The sequence below is a fragment of the Rhinolophus sinicus genome, chromosome 2 (genome assembly GCF_057876585.1).
Source record: "Rhinolophus sinicus isolate RSI-liver-muscle chromosome 2, RSI-T2T, whole genome shotgun sequence".
NCBI lineage: Eukaryota > Metazoa > Chordata > Mammalia > Chiroptera > Rhinolophidae > Rhinolophus > Rhinolophus sinicus.
Genome location: NC_142502.1, coordinates 80,426,367 through 80,450,516, shown reverse-complemented (window position 1 = coordinate 80,450,516; position 24,150 = coordinate 80,426,367). Strand labels below are relative to the sequence as shown.

Below are 24,150 nucleotides of genomic sequence, written 5' to 3'. Positions count from 1 at the left end.
TTGGCTCTGGAATGTCTGACATTCAGCCACCTGATCTGTAGTTAATAAATAAATTCAGACTAATATACCTTTAAAATATATTCCAGTTACTGTGAAAACAAAAGCATCCAAATTAAGGCAGTCTTTTACGTAAAGCAAAACACCTACTGAAACCTCTCACTTTTATTTCTAGATTTGCAATTTGCTCAGTACAGTTGACCTTTCAGCATATATGGAATATACACAGACAGGATTTCAAATAAAACAAAACACTTCTTTGTTTTAATGTATGGTATTTAAATACCCCTCTACTGCATTATTTATAAAACTGTTTTATAGAACGCTAAAACGTATGGGGCTGTTTAAAAATGCTAATCCTATAATTAATAGTCAGAGGCATACACTTTCCCCTAGCACAAGGCACTGATATTCTAAATCTGTCACTCTGAACTTTACAGTAGGAGACAGCCATCTGCCTGCATGCAGCCATCTGAAACAAAGCAAGAATATCTGCTCTCATGGTTCCCCTGGTGAGATACAGGATCATTATGATAAAGCTGGCAACAAGGTTTAGCTAATGTGAATTAAGATAGCATGTGTTGAGGAAAAAAAAAAGAGCACATTAAATCAAACTGCTTCTGTAAGTCAATGTTATTAGGTGATTGGAAACGGATGATTTGATAAAGTACAGCACATGACATAATGTCAAGCTGATAGGAAATATGTGTGTGGTTGACCCATTACTGAGTCCCATAGCCCTAAAAACCCTTTCTCTATGTTACTGAATCTAGCGCTATTTTAGTTAAGGCTATACTTAATTCTCATCTCCATTTTGCTGTGAAAAAAACCAACGTTTTAAAATAAAATACTTTAACATTCTCTCACAACTTAAGAACATTAACTAGAGTAAAAAGGAACAAGGCTGTAAAAAAAAACCCACAATTTTCAGCATGTCTTATAGATGTCTACGCAATTATATAATTTTTTCAGAGTGTCATCATATACATCTACATTTTTCTGATTCAAATCTTCAAAATCTACTTCCTATATTTTAGTTCTACTAAAATATCTACTCTGATGTTCTACCACTCAGACATGATTCTTTTTGGGTCACCTAATATGCATTTCAGTTTGATTTCAGGTGGGTCATGATAATGTTTTCTTCCTGAAACATGTATCAGCTCAACATTCAGTTCTTGGTTTTCTGATTTTAAAAATTGTACTTTCCAAAGAAAATGCTCTTTTCTTCCTGAAATAAAGATACTTTTTATAAACAGATGTGAAAGAGTGAGAATATTTAGAAATTTCATGTCATGCCATCATGTTCAATTTGGTTGTCTAACTAGTGCGGCGATGGAGCATGGTGGTTAAACGTAAAGACTGGAGTCAGGCAGAATTGCTCATCTGTACCTCATCTATACCAGATACAAGCTGTGTGACCTTGACAGAGTAAGTTAACAACGCCAGGCCTTAGATTTCTTATTTGTAAAAGTGGGTAATTTAGAGTGCTTACTTCAGCTGGGTTATCCTGAGGCTTAAATGAAATAAGATGCACAAAGCCCCAGTGCACTGTCTGGTAAATCAGAACCCCTCCGAATGATATTATGCAAATTTCATTCCTGAAGTAGAAGTTCATATATTTTAGATGTTGAATATATTTAATAAGGGATTCAGTTAAAAAATTACTTTCATAGCAATCTATCAGTAAATTCTAAGCAATTTAATACTAGGAATGTTTCTAAGAAATATAAATAAATACACACACATGCGCGCGCACACACACACACACACACACACACACACACACAGATTGATTGACTGATTTACAGACTGTTTATCCACAGCAAAATTTTTATCAGGTAGTTGAAATACATTGAAACTGGCACACGATCTGTTTATTGAAATCTACACTTAGAAATTGTGGCATCTGACCAACCTGGATAATGCTATAAAAAGTCTTGTCATGGTACCAGATTCCTAAATTATGGGCCTTAGGCAGTAGTCATTGCCTGTCAATCTGGATTCTGAGATGAATACCAGTATGAATTATATTTAGAGCATTACATTGAAAACATAAACCTGTTCTTGGCTTTCTTTATAACTGAAAGAAGAAAGGTACTTAATTCCAATTCAGGGGGTAAATGGTTAAAAATAAATATTGATAATTTTTATATTTACAAATAATATTCCACTTGATCTTAGCCAAAAGGCCGAGAAGTGATCACAAATAATATTCCCAATCCTAAAAATGTACATCACATCACATTCTAAACATTATATGGAAATGTTTTCTCCAAAGGAGGCAAGAACAACAATAAATTTACAGATAATACTGTCATGCTTGATAATCTAAAAAGAGTCCTATTGCATGCATTTTGTTTAGTGCATCATATACCTCAGATGTTACTTACTTAAAGCTTCTTCTTCTTAAAAAATAAAAACAACAACAAAAAAACCAATTCTCTAATTGGTGATAATTATTTACTCACAGTTTCTGGTTACTTTTCACTTAGAAATAAATATGCTGTAGTAGATTAGCAACACATGTCTTTGCAACACATGATCATGCAATTTATTAGTTTTTAAAATATTAGAAATTCAACAGGGAAAGCAGTTAAAATATAGAAGGTAGAAACTGATTAATAATGGTGAAAAAATAAAATATTCCCAACAATGAATATAGAGCAGAGATTCTCAATTGTTTTCTTGAGCTCAGTTTCCTACATTCTGCCTCCTCAAACACCAAATATAATTAAACCTCAGTTAAGCTTTGGATCTACTCCAAATAAACCTGAATTTCCTCTTTCTGAATGAAAGCATAGGTCTTTATATGAGTGTTAACACTACTGAGTAAAGAGGAGGAAGAATTGGGGATTCAGTAGGAGAGATGGATACGGTTAGGGCATCATTTGTAATCTGACACGTGTGATTGATGAGTCCTCTTATAACATCAATTTCACCACTGTCAATAAATTTGGATTAACATATTAAAGTATATTTTAAGAAAGGTAAAGAGGGTATTTTCTAAGATTCTACCTACCGTGAAATTAAAGAAAAAAAAAACCCTCTAAGAATTTTAAATGATTAAGTGTAGATCTAAAACAGTTTTACAATCCAAATTATGTACCTAAATCTCTACTCACAGAAAGTAATATAAATGGTCTCAAATTGCAGCAGCAGAAGGCAAGTCTCATGATACTTTACAGACATATTAAATATTCACTCAAAAATTAAGCAATAGTGATGTGACTTCAAAAGCATTTTACAGTTTAAAAATAGACTCTAAGGACACAAATGTTTTACAATGAACATGAAAACAGTCTGTGTTTCCATTTTTGCACTTTTTACTGTACTTTCTTGCTTACGGGGCTGAATATTAAAACATTCATAGCTGTCACACGGTCATTTGGGAAGAAGAGCCAGCTAACACATACACACACACACCCCTTTGGATTAGGTTTTGGAGATTCCACATTTTGATACTTAAAAAATTATTTAACAAAATGTCGGATAAGTAATGAAATTCTTTCCATCTGAATCACTCACTATCCAATAGTGATTCTCATCCCACATCCCCAATTTAGAGCCAGTGATTAATTTTACATAGAAAACAATGACACTTTTCAGCTATTAGTATTGGGACACGCAATCAGCTCCGTCATGACCTAATGCCTTTGTAAACTGCCCAGGGTGTTTCTGGCGCTAGTGGCCCAGCATTGCTGTATTGAACTGATGGACTCTTAGGAGGTCACTAGATGTTGACAATAAGGGAATCTTCTTTTGATTCATAAACAGCTACATTAATGATAAAATTATGTTCTGAAGCATCAAAAACGAATGTACTCTTCTTACATATAAAAATAATTTAATTATGGGGATCTGCTTATGAACTATAGAAAATAGTGATTTGATTAACAAGTACACAACAAAAGTAGTATTAACTAGAACCCAATTATTTCTACAGTGACAAAAGATGAACGCATCATAATTTTACAAGAAGCTATTTAAATAACACTACCTTTAAATTTTAACTCTCATTTTGTATGGTAATCGAAAATATATTTTGAATGGCAATCCTAACAACAAAAAAGTCATCTTAGGTTTGCTTCTACAATACTAAGCCAAAAGTGGCCTATCAGAACTCATCTGTAAATAAAATTATATGGATGTTTCTTGTTTGTGCTAGTGTATTTATAATATAATATAACATAGTATAAATATGTATATGTATAAACATATTTCTCTTCCTCCCTCTAGAGAGTTTTTAAAAAGAAATATAGAAGGATAATGAAGCTGGCTTACCTTGTTCACAGAAATGGCCAGTGAAATGTAGTGGACAGTTACACTGGAATGAGAATACACCACTTGAGAGGAAGACAGGATGGCAAGTGCCTCCGTTTTGACACACCTCTTCTTGGCACAATGATGGTGCTGCACGAGCAGGGAGGAGGGAAGTCCACATGACATCAACCCCTCCTGTCCCGCCAGAAGGAGCAACAAATGAGGACACTGAAGACAGAGTAGAATTCTGGGATCTAGATTTATAAGCAGATCAGAGAACACAATATAAGTAAAAGTCCTAGTAACTTAAATAGAAATAACAGAACTGGTTTAAAATAAGAGGGAAAAAAACACAGTCATGCAAGGTTTAACTGAAGGTAACTAGAATTATTATATTTGTTTTACATTTGTGGGATTTATAAATGTTGAAAATGTCTGAGCCCCAGAATGTGACCCTGAGTGAATCATAATGCTGTAGTCAATTTACATGGTTCTGAGATGCTAAATTAATTTGTTCAAACTAGCAAGAAACCTGGATATATCCGCCTCCATAAGCCTAACAGTCAATTTTCTTATGTAAAATAATTAGAGTTTTGGCTAAACATAGTTCTACTTTTACTATTCTAAACCTCATGAGTCTAAGATCAAGAAGTCAGGCCATGTTTTAGTGGTAAAACCACCTGTAATTGAATTATTTGGAGGTTGATTACTAGAAATATGTATTCCTGAAAATGTGTTGCATTCATTTCTAGGAGTTATCCAAGAGGTATTTTAGAAATGCCTACAAACGATTCCCTCATTTCCCCCCCACAAATTATATTACCAGTTTAATTTTTCCTCCCTAATAAATAATGACCAAAAAAAATTCCCTTTGAATTAAGCTGAAACCTTTAATTTTATATTCAAAGGCTCTAGATAATCAAATTCCTCTCTGTTTTGCAGCCTCTTTTATCATGTTTCCTCATAAATATCTTAACATGTGTCAAACAAAGTGAGATTACTATTAAAAGACCCTGAGCTTTCCTAAGTTTGGAAGTTGGTTCACACCACTTTCTATGTACAGTTGTTCCTCTCTTTGTATCTAAATTTCACCTGGAGTGCCAAGGCAAGATCGATATTATTTCCTCCACATAGCCTTCTTGGTTACTCATGGCCCATCAAGATGAAATTGATGTTTTTCATCTCTAAAATTTCATAACATGTCATTGTACCACTGCTCAAATATTTCCCAACTGCTTATGGCACAGTTATTATTTTATGTACAGCCACTCCTCCTAGATTGTACCCTGGTCATTGTTTTCCCACCCTCCCTCCACACACAGATTCCTCATTTGGGCAGAATACTTTGTTCATAGTAAACACTTTATAAACATTTGTGAAATTAATGTCTTTAGTGTACACCTGAGTGCTATGTGCTCTTTGGGAAGCAGTGCTTTTGGAATTTTCATTTAATATAATCAGTAAGAGAATTATTTTGTTAATGTTAAAATTTTGCTGCAATAAAAATATTCAATAACTTAACTATCTGAGTAAAATTTTATTTTGTGCATTGTCTGCTGTATATCAGTTTGATCTGATTTCAAATCCAGTTGTTTATGACAAAAATGAAGTTGTCTTTAAGAGCGAAGTTGTTTTGAGATAAGAGTAATGTAAGCTGTGTCAGGATGTTACCATCTCATCTGCTCTCACAGATAGATACCCAGCTCAGCTGTTGTGGGTAATCGCCGGGGGCTAATAGAATAAAACATACATGGAGAAGCAACTATGGCAAGAGGACGTTTAGACTATAAATACCAAAAGTTTCTGAGGACTATTCCAGAGTGTTCAGTCTGGGCAAGGCTATCCTCTGCTGATCCAAATTAACTCCGCGGAGACCTTTCCGGCATTAACTCCTGCTGCTGGAAAGGTGAGTCTTACTGGCAGTGGCGAAAGCCTGGCACTGGCCCCGCAAAGAACATCTTGCCTGTCAACGCCGGCGCTGTCATTCCCTAACAAAGTGCCCTAGCAACAAGGGACTTTTACTTTTGCTCTGGCAGCTGGACCTCAGCTCTCGGTTGGCCACACAGTCTGTCCTGTGTATCAACTTGTATAAATGTAAATCTCAACTAAATTTGGACTGTGTTCCTTTCATCTCCCCTTGCCTGGGATAATAGTATAATGAATTTATGGCTGCTTTAGAGTACAGGTATAGTTCAGAGATATTACGGGTTCCATTCCAGACCACCGCAATATAGCAAGTATCTCAAGAAAGTGAGTCGTAATCTTTCGGCGGATGGAAGGTTTTGCCTTCAATTAGTAAAACCACAACATCGGTGATGTACAGTAAAGCAAATGAAATGAGGTATGCCAGTATGTTCTTTCTTTTGGCTTATAAGATATATTATCCTATATGCTAAATGGTAAATTATTATAATTCTCACAGTGAAGCTGTGTTAAATAAAATACTGGGAAAAATAAGGTCAGTCTCTGAGCAAAATTTTGTCCCCCAAATAAAACATTGTCATAAAGATAAAACCTTGGCAAAAAAAATGTCAGCTCAAAGATATTCTCTGACTGACATTAGAGACTTAGTTATTTTTGCATCTACTGTGTATATGAGTTGTATACATCAACTTTTTGGAATAAAAAAGCTGAAGAAAGTGAAATATATAATTTAAAAAACATTTAACCAAAATAATGTTAATGTGCAAGTCAGTTCTTTTGGTTTACAATCCTTTACAATCTGAAATTCTTCTTTATGGTGTTTATGGAAGACTGTATATATATATAGATAGATAGATAGATAGATAGATAGATAGATAGATAGATATATACACAGATATATATATATATATATATATATATACACAGATATATATATATACACAGATATATATATATATATACACAGATATATATATATATATATATATATATATATATATATATATATATATATATATATATATATATAATATAAAATCATTGTTTAAGCCTGACTCTCTTTCCTGTGGACTGGAATTTCCATGAAGGACAGATAGATCACCTCTGTTTTTTTCTTCATCTGATCCCTAAAAAACAATGCTGGACCCCAAGCAGGCTCTCTAATAACTATTTTATAAATGAATTTAAAACATTTTTATAAACATGAAATGTAGCATATTACTAACAAGAAAAATAAAAAAAATAATCTTTGGTTATCTTTGGGCTCAATTTCATATCTCCGTTATATGGCTTTTTAGTTTTATTAGTAATATAAATTCCCCCACTTTTGATGTAATCTTATAATTAACTTTCTCTGATTTCATTTTATTATATTAACATAGTTCTCCCCATTTGTACTCATAATATAAGTTTGGCCCTTTCGGCAAACTTCTGTCAAGTTAAATGGCAATACTAATTTGAATTACACGGGTTTTATTACTTAGTATTCCGTATTTTAATTTAATTTTTAGTTTTAGTGTTTCTGAATAATTTCACCATTTCATCTAACTCTTGCATGGACTTCATAAACTGCAGTCAATCATCTTTTCTCAGGAATAAATCAGACTGAATTAAATGTCACTACTTTCTGCTACTGCTCAAGGAGCCTATGTCTCACCTGAAAAAAAATCAATATGTTGTACATTTCAGTTGTTAACTTATTACACAAAATAATTACTATCAATTGATCCATCATCTAAAAGATCAAGATCATTAATCAAATTTTGAAAATAGCATTAATCAGATACATTCTATGGTAGGATCAAATTTTATATCTGATATATTATTAATAGTTCTTGACTGTCGGTATTTTTCTTTTCATAAGTTATAAATTATGTCATGAATTTACCTATTTCAGAATTTAGAATTAAATAAAATTTATCCAATTTACTATATACTTTAAAAAACTAAAAAAAAATTATGGTTGCTAAAACTTTAGCTTATTTTTACATAAAAGGTTAAAAATACCAATGAATCCACATGGATGTTTATTAAACACAGCTAGACAATGGTCATATTAATATATTAGCAATGTAAAAGGAGCATTAAAGTTATCATTTCTTTTAATTCTAAAATTATGAAAGTATGAGAGTTTAGAAGGAAAGCAAGGCCCAGTGTTTTCAAAATTGTTTTTTAAATAAACAATATGGTAAAAATTGAACTTCTTTGCCTTTCTTACCTAAATACCTGATTTACTACCAGTCCAAAATAATAAGTGTGAAGAATCTGCTTGATTGCCTCTTGGGAACTTTGGACAAGAATATAGTGGTGAACCAGTGTCTGTTACAAGTAGTCAGTTTTCTGAATGAATAAAATATGCTGATTTTGTTCAAAACTCAAGCCTGACCCTTAGAGAAAGACATCTTGAAATGATAGTGATTTCTAATCATTTTGGGGGATCTCCAGGTGGAATAAGAAAGGAGGCCACTCCATTCATTGCCTTATTCCTGCCACTCTGCTTGATCTTTAGGAGGTTCAGCAAAGCCCCTGGAGTATGTAGCAGGCAGCAAGCAGTTCACATTGCCTCAGCCTGAGGGATTTTGCTATTGTCAATAAGCATTTGTCTGCCCTCAGTTTCTTAGAAGGAGGAATGCACTCACTCACAAGTGTGAATTCTGGAAGCCCCACTCAAAATCAGAGGAGAATTTTTTAAAATATGAGAAAGTGTTAAAAAGAAACAAAGAAACAGTATAAGAGGAATCTTGAGTTTGTGGCTATGAATAGTGAAGGGGAAAGAAAGTTTCCAGTATCACTGCATTTTACATTCTTAAAAGCACATAAATAAATGTGTTATAATCTAGGCAACAAAAGGCATATATACTTGATGTACAAATTATATATATTAGTACAAATTATATATATATATATATATATATATATATATATACACACACACACATAAATATTCGTACATAAAATTTGTACATAAAAACATATATATATATGTATATATATATATATATATATATATATGCTTTTTTATTTTTACAAGAAAATGAGAATAACTGTTATAAACACACATATGCCATTCTACTTCACCTTTTCACCTACTAGGGTATGCTATTCTACTCTTTACTCTTTCACCTAAAAATAATTCTTAGCAAGCTTCCCTATAAGTAAGTATAGTCATTTTCCTTTTCAAAGCTGCAGTTGGGTATACATCATTGATTCTATCAGTTTGGAATTAATATATTTAAGTAGTTTCAGTTTTTTTCCCTATTACCTGTATCATAAATTCATTTTAATAGCTATATTGAGATATAATTTACTGACATAGAGTATGCCCATTGAAAGTGCAAAATTCAATAGGTTTTAGTAGATCCAGGGTTGTGCAAACATCACCACAATCTAATTTTATATTTGTCATCCCAAAAAGACACCCTGTAATCATTAGCAGTTACTCCTTACCTCCCACCCTCAGCCTACTTTCTACCTCTACAGATTTGTCAATTTTGGACATTTCATATTAATGGAATTATATAATATGTGGTCTTTTGTGACTTAGAATAATGCATTCCCTCTCCTGGATATCTACCCCAAAAATCTGAAAACATTTATACATAAAGACACGTGTGCTCCAATGTTCATTGCAGCTTTGTTTACCCTGGCCAAGACATGGAAACAACCAAATGTCCTTCGATAGATGAATGGATAAAGAAGTTGTGGTATATATACACAATGGAATACTATTCGGCAGTAAGAAAAGATGATATAGGAACATTTGTGACAACATGGATGGATCTTGAGAGTATAATGCTAAGCGAAATAAGTCAGACAGAAAAAGCAGAGACCCATATGATTTCACTGATATGTGGTATATAAACCAAAAACAACAAAAGAACAAGACAAACAATGAGAAACAAAAACTCATAGACACAGACAATACTATATATATATATATATATATATATATATATATATTGAAACACAAATTTAGAATATTTATTTATATATAATAATATATATATATATATATATATATATATATATATATATATATATATATATATATAATAAAGGCCTATATAATATTAAAACTCCCCGAATAGTTTCTGGTTACTAATTTCCTCAATCCATCACCAATATTAAATATCTTCACTTAATTGGTTATATATCTGATAAATGAGAATTGTGAGAATTGATAATCTCATTGCTGTTTCAACTTGTACTAATTTTTTAATATATTGTCATCTATATTTTATCTAGTATAAATCACTAAAATATATACACATTCCTCACTTTTTTGGGTTGTTTTTATATATCAATTTATAGGAGATAATTTTGTATGATGGATATTGATCTACTTTAATTTTCCAATAAGATTTCTTGGTCTTTCTGGGTAGTTTGTAATTTTTCACTGTTTTCCCTCTTCTGTTGTTCCTATTGAAATTAAGTCCAATTATCCTTCTTTTGTAGTAAATTTGTCTTTCTTCTCTGGATACTTTTTTCTCGTTTGGCTGTAAGAATATCTCTCATTATTTTGACATTGTAGTAGTTTATTTAAATTTTTTTCTCTACTTTAGCTTATATTTTATGTCTGTATGTGGCTGGAATATTGTTTCAACTTCCACCATATCCAAAATGAAAGTTACTATCATTTTCTTTACTCTTCCAGAAATTTCTCAAAATGCATGTTTGTTAAAATAACCTGTTATTGTTTTGCAAAACTGATATATATGAATGTAGTATATGAATGTGTATGTATGTGTATATATACATGTGTGTATGTTTATGTTTTTGTATTTTCTATAGATTCTACATGAGAATACTTATATATGTACTTACAGTTTGCACTGTTTAGAACACACATAATAGTATTTGTATATCTGTACCATTGCACACAATTGTTTTTTATGATTATTTCCCATTTTAGGACTTAAAAATCTTAAAACAACTTTATTTACTTACTTCAGTAATCAGTACTCCAATGCAGTTCTGACATACAGTCATTGCTAAAGGTATATATTTTATTTTGTTTTATAAATTTTTAAATCATAGATATATTCTGAGATATGGCACTAAAAGAAGCAAATCATTTTTTAAATATAAAATGTCATGTATTATTATGGAAACTGAATTCTATACATGGATCCTTAAAGAATGCTACAAATTCATATTCTAATGCTGATATTATTTAGTTTTTTTAGAGCAAATTAAATTTAAAATGACATTTATGAAAACAGTATTTTTGATTAAGAGCATAGTTTTATTTAATGGCTACATTTCGATTTACACATCATTGAAATTTGAATATCTTTCCACTATGGAGAGTAACAAATATATAAATATGCAGCATTTTTAGTAAGTGATTTATATCAAATTGTAATTTTTTATTATATTAATTAAGTTGAATTTATTCCCTCCATTATGGAGAGATACTACTCCAGAATACTTCCAAATTAACATAAAACTTACAGGAAAAAAATGTATTCTAAAATATCAGCCAGGATAAAAAATGTGCAGTTACTTATGAATTGGAAAGTGCATCCAAATTAAAGAAATATATCAACATCAAGGTATCATAGTTAAAGTCACGAACATGTGTGCTGGCAAAAACAAATGCAAATTTATCTTATTGTCTTATAAGGAGAGAAAAACTTTCTCAGGTTCACAGGAGCCCCAGAGTATTTTTTTAATGGAAAATACTTTTTTAAAGGAATCCAGACCTATACCTTTCCAGCCAGGATTTGAAAAACGAAGATGCGCCAAGAGAGATGGCATGTCAATCAATCTAGAATTCATTGCACATCATTCATTTATGCATTTATTCAGCCTAAAAGGACTTATGGAGTGCTCTGTAGGCTCCAGAAATTCACTAATGAAGACTTTAAGGTGATCAGGAGAACCTTGCCCTTCTTTTTATGAGCTTTCAATCTTGTGGGGTTGAGAAAAACAAAATCAGCAATTGCAAAACTGCATAATGCATCAAGTGCTAACTGTAAACCTAGTAATGCTCTATGTGTTTCAAATGTGCTAACATAATTTAATTCTCCCAAGCATACAAAAATGGGACTACTATGTTTATTTTCCTAAATTTGCAGGAAAAAAATAAACAGAGGTATATACTTAATAAACTTGCTCAAGTCACAAGGCAAATATATGGTGGAAATGGATTTGAACCCATTAGTTTGAATGTTGACTAAAACTTTAAAAAATTTTTACACTCCTGGCATGGGAAAAGATAGGACATACTGATGCTATGGAAAGTTGGATAGGTGCTAGGGAAAGATAACAGAACAAAAACCATCAGGAGAGGCTTCCTCAAGAGATTTACAGCTGAGTCTTAAAAGACCAGGAGTTGATTACAGAGTAGGCAAAGAATTCTGGTGTTTAGAAGGACACTAAAACCCCTGTCAGAGGATTTCCCATATTTAAAGACAACAATCATGGGGAATTGCAAGAGATTTGGTATAGAGAAGGCTCCAGAGAGTGCGCGTATGTGCACACATGCGTGTATGTAAGCTTGCTAACAGGTGAGTCTTGGGAGATAGGCAGGGGCTGGAAAATGGGGAGACTTGTTGATCATGTTGTGAGACTTTTAAGCAGGAAATTAATAACCTATGTCTGTTTTTGAACGATGATTTCTGGTTTTAGTGTGGAGAATAGTTTGTAAAGGAGAAGTTGCTGGAAGTAGTTGAAGTTTTATAGAAATAAAAATAACCAGACTGACACGTGAACTAAGAGAATGTTATTGAGGATGTAGAGATATGAAGAGATTTGAAATAAATTTGGTGTTGAGGGTTTAGCAAAATTACTCCATAATATTACTGTCTTGACATCCATTTTGTGTGGCCAAATGGCCTATATGTCCTTGAGCTGATGCTAGCTCCTTCCATAACTGCATGCCCTAGATGGTGGGCCACAGAGGCATGAGTAAATATTTTAAGTTCCTGATATGACTCCCCAATTGACTTTTTGGTAATCAGTCTCCCCGACCTCCCCATGCATTTCCCTTGTACACTTCTTAGTTAAGACCCCCCAGAAAGCTTTTTGGTTTGAATTAACTGATTTGGCCTTACCCAGGAACCTCAAAGCACTCCCCACATGGACCCTAATAAAAGCATGTGCCCCAGATTTTGCTTCTCTCTCAGCCTGCACCTGTCTTGACCGACCCGCTTGGCCCCTCGAGGCTGACCTTGTACTTCTTCCAGAACCTATGATTAATACAATCCTCTATTTCAATTCCATTGTGGTCTTTGGTTGAACCACAGTTAATCATCCAACAGCTGGGTCTCAACACATGTTATTAGGTTGGTGCAAAAGTAATTGCAGTGTAAAAGGTTAAAAATAATTGCAAAAACCGCAATCACTTTTGCACCAACCTGAAAATTTAACAAAGTCAAAACATTTGGTTTCCAAAGGACTTTGTGATCAATTTCATATATCAGTCAGGGACTGTCAGGAAACAGATGCACATTCAGAAAGGTAACTGAGGTGAGTTTAATGAAGAGACTATTTTCAAGTTGGAAAAGTTTAAGAGAATCAGCCAGAGAAGTGCCCCAGGAATAGAATATTTTACCATCATTGGACCTGAATGGGAAAGCAAATGAAATACTTTCTGCACTGTGAGCAAAGATGTAGGTATAGGAGAAGGACCACTTGATGGGAGCTGTGGTCTTGGAGAGAGGAATGCAGCCACCACAAACTTATATCCAGCTGAGAGAGAATGAAGAACAAATAAACTTGACATTTCCCTCTTTCTACTCCTTCAGTGTTCTGCCATCTCATTGGCCAAACACGACTAGAAGTCAGAGGGCAAAGGGAATTGGGTAGTTGCAGCCCAGAGAAGTCAGCCTCCCAAGCAAGCCGGGTGGAAAAAGATGGAGAGTAGATTTGGAGGTGAAGCAGAAAATAATCTAGCCCAGAGTGAAAGAGAGAAAAGCATAGGTGACTTTCAAGGTTTGGGTTTGGGTAACTGAGACAACAATACCATTTTGTGACATGGAAGGTACAAATGTCATGCTGGGCAAAATTGTCTCAATCTTGGTCTAACTAAATGATATCATATAGAAATTCCTAGTAGTACTTATTCTCCTTTTTTCCAGAACTGACATTTTTTTCTTTTACTTTCACCGAGAATATTTCTTTGGCAACTTGGTAGGGAAGAAACTTGAGCACGTGAACTTATAGCACCGCTTTGCATGAGAAGTCAGTAAAAATACATCTTTTACAAATAAACAGTGATCCATTTCATTATATTCTTGCTCAGTCAGATCATGAAATCACAACCCTAAATATCATCATTCATGCAAGGGCAGCTAACTTTATTATAGGCAATGTGGCCAAGGGGATATAATCATTTCTCTAAAGAGAAAAATGGTACAGTTATTACAAATGCCTACTGCATCAGGGAAATGATTTAAGAGATTTATTTTAACATATTAGGCCTAATAAAATAGAGTCACAAACAGCTAAAGCAACGATAGAAAAAAAAATGTCCATTTCAAAATCCAAAAGGTTAAAGAAAACTATTAGACACAATAGTTTCACTTTAAAAACATGATAGTTTATATTAAAAGATAGTCACTGAAATCTTAGAAAAGTAAGCACACAAAAGATTAAATTCAAATCCAAATGTAAAATCATTACTTAAAATTCTATTGTATTACGAAGAACAAGTTCAGGCACTCAACACCCTAAATCAATTTCCATTTAAGTTCTAAGAAAACATCCAGAAAGAGCTACATCTTTCATTAACTTTAGAAATGTGTGGCATACTATTTTCCCTTTATACAAACCTTAGAGAAAAGAATACTTTATTTGTGTAGATTAATCTTTTTCAAAAAATACACTAGACAATCTAAGAAAATAAATAAGTAGGTCAAAAGGTGTTGAAGCAAAGGATTGTCACGGATATTAAAGCAGCATTGTCTATCTCATCTTGTTCTTAAACACTCATTATTATATTCCTGAAGCAATGGATTTAGCCTTGTCTAATATGAACATCTATTAGTGGCTTGTCTGTGAGAATGTGGACAATTGCTTGGCTTTAAACAGCAATATCCTCAGGGCAATAGAAATAGTCTATGCACCATCACTTCCTACGCATTCAAACACGATGCCTTAAAATAATCTTTGTAATCTTTCAGTTTATCTCAAGAAAGGTAGATATGTCTAATAACCTTTTCAGTGGCTCAACTTCATAATCTCTACACATTTTAACATCATATTTCTGAGAATTTCCAGAACTATTCGAGGTAAGAATAAATGGACCTCAGAGAATTATTGGATAGCAGTGGGCAATAACCAATAACAAAGTAGGGTTTCATCTGAATCTGTATCAGTGATCTTATTTTACTGAGTACGTTTGAGTAGTTTCAGGAATGCCAAGGGAATTCACTTTAAAGGAGAATAATGTGGCATTAACACTGAGGCAGAATGCAAGAGAAATTATCAAGAAAAAATTTCCCAAGTTACTTCTCTTCTAGTTATGAAACAAGCAGATAGGTAGTTCTTCCAAAGTAAAACTGTATATTATTCTATTTCTTTTACTATAAAATGACTATTATAATTATATTTGGCAGAAATCGTGAAGTGTGTTCATCTACTCCATTTATTACAGAAATATTCATTGTGTGCCTCCTGTGTGCTGGGTAGTGATATGCAAAGATTACAGACAACATTAGGAAGCTTTGGTGAGGTGAGTCAGACTCAGAGATAAAGTAAGTTAGGATAAGCTTCAGAATGGAGAAAGGCGCTATGACAACACACAAAAGGGAAATACTAAGTCTACATCAAGAATTTAAGAAGTCAATTGATCTAAATCCTGAAGAATAGAGAAGAGATTCCCAGGGGGCAAAGGTTATCCTAGGCTGAAGAAACATGTGAAAAAGTATAACATATTTCCATTATTGCTATAATTGGGAATTTTTATACATTATAGAAAATGGATTTGAAAGTCAATATAAATTGTGATGGGATTGTAGTTTGAATATTCTTAAATGCCAGCCTTTGAACATTATGTCTTATATGAAAATTTTGTCTATTTTGTTGAAAAGTTCCAATTTCTCTTTAGAGCTTCTGAGTAAGCCTTAACTGCAACTCTGGAACAACTTCTGGATGTCCCACAGGCACCTGGGCTCTCCCCCGAACTTTCCATCCCCCGTCCTCTTTCCTAGATGACACCCCAACAAACCAAAACTCACATTAGAATTCCCAGCAAAATCCTTCTTTACTTCTTTTCCCTTGGGCCACACATCCACTCCATCACCAGGATCTATTCAATTCATTGGTATATATCTGTAGACTTGGTCTGCTTTTTACTGTCACTTCTTCCCTGGGTGATTGCAAAAACAATCCACTTGGCTTCCTTGCCGCCAGTCTTGATGCTGTCCATTTCTTTGCCAGAATGCAGTGAGAGTGATCATGTTAAAATGTGAACCTAATCACATTACTCCCTTTTTTAGATCATTCAGAGACTCTCTATTGCTCTCAGTACCAAGTTTAATCTGATTACCACAGCTTTCAAAGCCATTGGCAAGCTGGTTCTGCCTCCTGAGGAATCTTCTTTCTAATTTCAGCTTTCAAATAATTTGTTCTCCTTTGCTTTGTTCTGCTTTCCCTGACTGATGCCTATTTGTACTTCAATTCTTAACTTAGAAGATGGTTCTTCTAGGAAGCTTTGCCTGACACTCCAGTCCTGTTTAGACACACATCCTATATAGTATTTATCCCTGGCACTTCTATGCGAAGTCTTACCACCCTGTACTGCATAGCAGTATATTTGCCCTAGAATCTAAACTGTAAATTCAGGAATTTTTATACATTACTTCTCCCTTCAATGTGTTCCATGCCCCCTCAATCCTTGAACAGTGATGATACTGTTTGTGAAATAGCTAAATAAATGTGGAAGGTCTTGATCAGAAAGGCCATTACTTATCATGTTGAGAAGCCTGGACTTTATTCTACATGTCAGTGCTTTTAACTAAATGCCATTAATGGGATCCATAATGTAAACATGGGGTAGTTTCTGGGAGCATCAACATTCTTTGTACTCTGCTACTAGAGTAAGGCAGATAGATATGTGTATTTGTGTACTCTTCTCAGCCTTTAATTGCACATAGCAGAAACTCTTGAGAAACACTGTTGGTAGGTGTTGGTAGATTTTATGCAAAGTGGAATGATATGCTCAGAGTTAAATGTGTTTCAAAGTCACAATTTTTGTTATAAGTAATAAATAGGTATTATAATTTAATACATCAGCATTCTTGTGAGAATGACTAACAAAGGCTTGCACTGTCTACATCACCACAGCCACAGCTGGGGTCTCAGGACACTGCTGATGCCATCACCATCACCACAGATAATTTCCAGTCTTAAGTGTGTCCCTAGGATTTCTGACCACCCTGGGGGGGGGGGGGCAGCAGTGTCGTTTCAGCTTTCATGTCATTAAAAAAGCATCAGGTCTCCACTGAATGATCCTTCACAGGACACCATTTACCTTAGAGGGATAACTGCACTTGACCCCAGAACAAGCCAGGCTCCAGCATCCTTCAAGTCTTACTGGAGCAACCACCGAGGCAACTCATAAGTGCAGAGGAATTATTCCCAAGGGGACAGACTTTACCCAGCAGGAGTCAGGGGCAGAGAGGGAACAGGTGAATAAATGCATCTCCTTTCTCCCCACAGAGATTGTTCTTATGTGATGTGATGTCGTGTATAAGCCTCTTTTAAGATCTCCTGAATGGCTGAGTAATCCACTGTGCCTACTATCAAGTTGTGGTCTCTTCAGTAATACACCTCTTCCTATTTATCCTCATTCTTTGCTTCACTCCCCTGCTTCCCTCATTCTGGGATTGTACTCCACGTAAACTTTTAATTCAGATTTTGTTTTCTGGGGAATCTGGTGTAAGAAAGCCAGATTTTAGAAACTGGTGACTGACTGTGGTTCTACTCCTGGGAGGCCCTGACTGAACAATATTTGGCCTTTTCCATATAATTCCCTTTTGTATCACTGTGCTCATGTTTTCAAACTATTGTCCCATTATTTTAAAAGATTTATGACATTTCAGAGGACATGTTCTTTTGGAAAACAGTGTCAGTGTGTTTGTTTGGTATCTGTGTAGTTAAAAAGTAGCAATATAACCAAAAAGGCACATACTGTGTTCAGTCTATATCCCTATACCAGATACCACGTCAGTTTGCTCTTCTAGAGTCACTCTACCTTGTTCCACAGGGTCTACAGAAAACTGACTTATCTAACCACATCAAGGCAGTTCCTATGCTCTCTGGCTTTTGGTTTATTTGACCAATGGGATCGTCCTAGCCGGAGTTGGGAGGGAGGCAGGAGATGGAGATTAGGGTGATATTTATTCCTGTGGGTAACCTTCTCTGAGGTCATATCAAGCTAGCATTGTCCCTGATGGAAGCCACTGGTCCTCCACATTCTCCCTCTTCCCTTGTCCCTTTGGACCCAGGCGTGGTAACAGCTTAGCAGCTGCTTGTGTGGAGTTTCTGTACTATCCTTTGTGATTCTCCCACACCCCACCCACCTGTATTATTACAACCTAGTAAATAAGTCCTGCTTGAATTGTTTTAATGAGTTGTGCATCTACTTCCTGTTTGGACTCTGACTGACACACTTGTCAACAAACCTATCTTTGAGGCAAGGACCTTGCAGAATTGATTGAAATACAGAAATGGATGAAATTACATATAGAAAGTATAAGAAAACAGGGCTAAGGGCAAAGTTTTGGAGACTATTAGATTTAAGGATATTTGGTGTAAATGATGACTTGACCAAGACAGAAAAGAACTAGTGCAAAAGCAAGAGTAAAACTTGGAGAGGATTACTTGTAAAATCAGGCATAAAGTGTCTTGAAATAAGGGATTATAAAATACTATTGACAGATGGAAGGAATTAAGGTTTGAAACGTGTTCATTTATTTTAGGCATTTAAGTCATCATTCTTGACTATAATGACAGTGATTTTAGCAGAGGGGGTTGAAGCAAAAACTAGCCAAAGAGTTCCTGAAATGATTAGATGCTCAAATCCTCACTAGAAACTTCTTCAACTAAAATTATGGTTATCCAGTTTGCCTATTATCTTCATATTTCTTTTTTCCCTCTGTCTACTTTTGTCTTTGTAATTTATTTTTACTAATATTTTTACTAAACTGGTAAGAAAAATTCATCATACAAATGAGTTATGGGAAGTAAAATATTTAGTGGTGCATATTTATGTTATACAACTTTTTTTCTTTTTTTTCTTTTTTTTTTACTGTGTCTTTAAAAAATTATCCATGACATTTTGATTTGTTTCTAATTGGATTAAATAAGCATCACCATTTATATAGTAGAGGAGTTATTGCTGTTTTAATTTAACTGTTTCACTTCAAAGAACACTGTATAATCTATTCAAAAGTTAATCTGATCATACCACATTAATAGACAAATGAGTGTGTATGTAAAATGTTTGTGTGTGTGCACGCATATATGTGTGCATGTTTGTGTTTGCAAATATGTGTATATGTATGTGTATATATATATATGCATGTGTGTGTATATATAGGTGTGTGTGTATATATAGGTGTGTGTATGTATATATATATATGTATGCATGTAAAATTTTCTAATGTATAGAGTATAGCAAGTATGTCAATTTGGTAATAGCTTTATCCATTACACAAATTATTATGAAAAATTTTATACTTTCTGACTTAATTTCCTCCTCTAACAAGTATCTCTATTACTACCATACTATGGTTTTAATGTCTGTGTTCCTCCAAAATTCATATGTTGAAATGCTAACTGCCAAGGTAATAGTATTAGGAGCAGGAGCCTTTGGGAGGTGTTTAAGTCATAAGGGTAGAGCCCAAATAAATGGGATTAGAACCCTTATCAAAGAGGCCCAACAGAGCACCCTAGTCCCTTCCATCATGTGAGGACACAGCAAAAAGATAGCCATCTATAAACCAGGGAGCCCTCACTAACCAAACACCAAATCTGCTGGTGCCATGATCCTGAACTTCCTAGCCTGGAGAATTGTGATAAAGAAGTATCTGTGGTTTATGAACTAGGCAGTCTGTAATTTTTTATAGCAGCTTGAATGAACTGAGACATGGTGTTTCCAGAGAGATTAGCATTTGGATCAGAAGCATGAGTCAAGAAAACACACCCTCACCACTGTGTCCTACATCATCCAATCTAGTGAGGGCACTGGTACTAACTCAAGAACAAAAAGATAGAAGAAAGGCAAATTCTCTCTCTTTCTTCTTGATCTGGGACATCCATCTTTTTCTCCCTTGGATGCTGGAACTCCAGGTTCTCAGGCTTTCAGACTCCTGGACTTAGACAAGTGGCCTCCCAGTTTTCAGGTCTTAGGACTTGGACTGAAAACTATAATTGGTTTTCCTGGTTCTCTAGCTTGCAGACAGTAGTAGATCTTGCATATCTCAGCCTCCATAATGGCTTGAACCAATTTCCACAATAAATTTCCTCTTATATATCTATTTATGTCCTATTGGTCTACTTCTCTGGAGAACACTGATTAATACATACACTGTAGTAAGAAAAAGCTCACTGGTCTTCCAGATAAACAGTAGAAATTCATATTTTATATATTCCTATGTGTGACTATAAGATTTACTGATTCAATAGTGGATATTCTTTTAATTGTAATCGTATCAAAACCTCAGAATCACTATAAACAGAATAGACTAAAATACTTCCCCAACTATCATGAATATAATATTCATACTCTTAATCTAATAAAGATTTATATACATTTAGAATTTAAAGTGATGCATAGGGGTATATTAAATCTACTTCATTTTTGCAAATAGATCAGTTTGACAATTTTCTACTATATACCTCATCTGTCCTTCATAAATTTAGGATACATGTGATTTAAATCTTTCATTGCAGTCAAACACAAACAATGGAAAAGTAAAAATGTACTTATGCTTGAATGTGTTTGCTTGTAGGACCTTTCTCATATATAACTGATCTCAGGCATAGGGCTATGCATGCCCAATTCACTGGACAATTTGGTTCATCCCAGTAGGGGCTTGCGATGAATGACTGTGTGGAAACCATTTATACTAAGGCGCTAGTGCTTGATATTTCATTTAAGAGGCTCCTGTGGATTTGGCTCCAATTTCCTTCCAGCCCCACCAGTTTACTTTTTATTGCTAAACTAAAAAAGATAAAAGACAAAGCAGCAGAAGAAAAGGAAAGCCCCACTTAAGCATACTGTGGCTCATCTATCCTGTGGTAAAGTTATTAAGGAGCTGGTGTGATGCCCATCTACAAAGGAACACACATGACCATCAGTAGCAATAGCAGTAATTAAATTTGTCATTAGAACTACCAACTACAAAGGCATGAAAGGCAGCTAGGGAACATAACCTACCATTTATGGGATTAACAATAAATGTTGCCTTTGATGCATGAGTCCAATGGGGTCAAAGAGATCAAGATAATGAGAGCTATGCAAATAATTACATCAGGAATAAGAGTAAGAAATGAATCTGTCTTTCTCAGTTGGAAATTCCCATTTCTATTTCTCCGTTGGCGCTCTATAACTTCAGTGCCATGTCTTGGCCCTTGCATGTCTTCCTTTCAGATGTCTGTCAACATTTAAAATCTATTGTCTTTCAATAAAACACATTATTTTCTTTTTCTTTCGAAGCTAACTCTTGGTCCTTGTTCATTCAAATTGAAAAACTTTGAGCTATCATTGGCTTATCTTTCTTTTTCCTCATTTCTTTCCATTCTCTTTATTTTCTGCCATATAAGCCTAAGTCCTGAGTTTGGATTATTGAAATAATTTCCTAGCTGCTCTCACAATCTTCTGTTTTCCTTCCAAGTGATACTTAGTAAGTTTAACTTTTAAAACAGGCCAAGAACTTCCTCCACCTCAAATGATCAGTGAATATCCTTAATTTCCCAGAGAATCAAGAGTCAAAGTTTAAACACATAGTCATTACTTTTAAAAGTGCAAAAGCCAAAATAGGACTTGGCTTTATATCCTGACTTGAAAATTTCCATCTCTCATGTATAGGCAATATTATGCATGTTTTATGGTATTGTATTTAATTATATAAAATACAAAAATATCCAGGAAAGGTAACTGACACAACATTTTCTGTGTTCTTTCCTCTACTCAAAACATGTCTATTTATCATGTCACAAACATGTCTCACTTTCTCATGTTTCTATTATTTTGCACTTGGGGTTCAAGTGTTAGGGGACCAAGGATTTCCTCTCTGCATCTTTCCATATGTTCATCCCTATGGTCGAAGATCCATCTATTCTCCAAGGCTTTCAAAAATCCCTTCCGGTAGAATTTCCCCTATTCTTTATTTAATAGTTGATAGTTGTTTTCTAACAAGGTTATTTCTCTTTTATGTATATAAAAGGTAACCCCTTTTTTACCTATTTATCCTTATTCCTTCTTCACGGGTCAGCTTGACTTCATTTTCCAAACTGATCTGAATTCTTTCTTCTGTGTCCTTATAGTTTATGTCTTATGATATTAGAATTATCCCTTTGTGTGTGTTTCTCTAAACTATACATATAAAGGCAGGTCCCATGACTTATGTACTTTTGTATCTCCAGCATCAAGCAAAGTACGTATATTAGTAAATAAATAAAAAGTAAATAAAAACATTTTAATTCATTGGATAAAATTATATATATTATGTACTTTCTCCGATTCTAAATTAAGAAGTGACATAGAATTTACTACCTGATAAGATTCCTATTCAGGAATGTTCATACCCCAGGCCTGCAATAAATGGTATGGATGACGATGATGATGATGAGGAGGGCAACACCAACAGTGATCACTAATATAATTTTACTACTAACAACAGAGGAAATCTACATATAGGTTCCCATGTTATTTAATTGTTGGTAACTAGAAAGATCCTGATTTTGTCATGTTGAAGTGATCCAGGGGAAATTTTGTAACAGAACATAACTTTTCCAGCTGTCACCTACCCTCTTCAAACTGGTACCAAATCTTGACATGACCCGTGCACCACAGGAAGCCCACTGGTATTCTCAGGATACCAGTGAGCTTAAGAAGCTACAAGTATTCATTCCTTCCTCCAATCAATCTGCTTAATGTTTTCCTATATAGCAGGAATTAGATTCAAATGTTATATTTGAGAGCAAGCAAGGATTCAGTAGTGTAATGGTCCCGTATGAAATAGGTGGTCCGTTTCTAATTTCTAATTTTCAGGTGCTACAAGTCAATTCATTATAAAGGGGACCCTGAGCCACTGCAGTGGAAACTGCCTTCAGTAGTAAGCATCAGAGCACTAAAGCAGCTGGAGAGTGTACACCCCAGGCTGGCCTAATGAGGATGACACTAAAATCAATTGGTTGCTAATTGGAGAAAAAAATGTGTCACAGAAATTTCCATATTGTTTAAAGCAAATGCAGAAAGGACCTTGTATGTTAACATGCTCACTCAGAGGATAAGGGAAGGTAAAGGAAAATAAACCAAAAAATGTGACTCTTGAATTTAGGGTTATGTAACTTAAGACAAAGCAGAACCTAACACTACGACAAATGGGACAGTATAAGCGTTGTCCTTTTACTGAGTCAGCACACTTACCACGCAAAGGGAAACTATTCTAATAGCACTGACCTCAGGATATTAAATCGCTGCATTAAGGTATGTAGAGATCAGCATATAAAGCAGTGAAGATATGTCTCAGTAATTCTCAGCTGTTCACATGCTGGATTTTTTTTTTTTTTTTAATATAAAGCTCATTATAGGTGACTACATATGAGTGTAAGCCTTTATAGAGATTTGTCTATACAATTTGTACATATCACACCCCCATAGGCACCTAATACAACACCCTACACACTGCCACAACAATATACCATATCAGTACTTTTGTCAGCCAAATATCTAGATGGAATTCAGTCAGATCAATACTCTTATCACTTGTCATAATCTGATTTGGACAT

General features: G+C 34.3%; 1 pseudogene; it reads right to left on the bottom strand.

Moving 5' to 3' along the window:
• Positions 1-2,111: 2,111 nt before the first annotated feature.
• LOC141572013 (U2 spliceosomal RNA) lies at positions 2,112-2,201 on the bottom strand (annotated as a pseudogene).
• Positions 2,202-24,150: the final 21,949 nt, after the last annotated feature.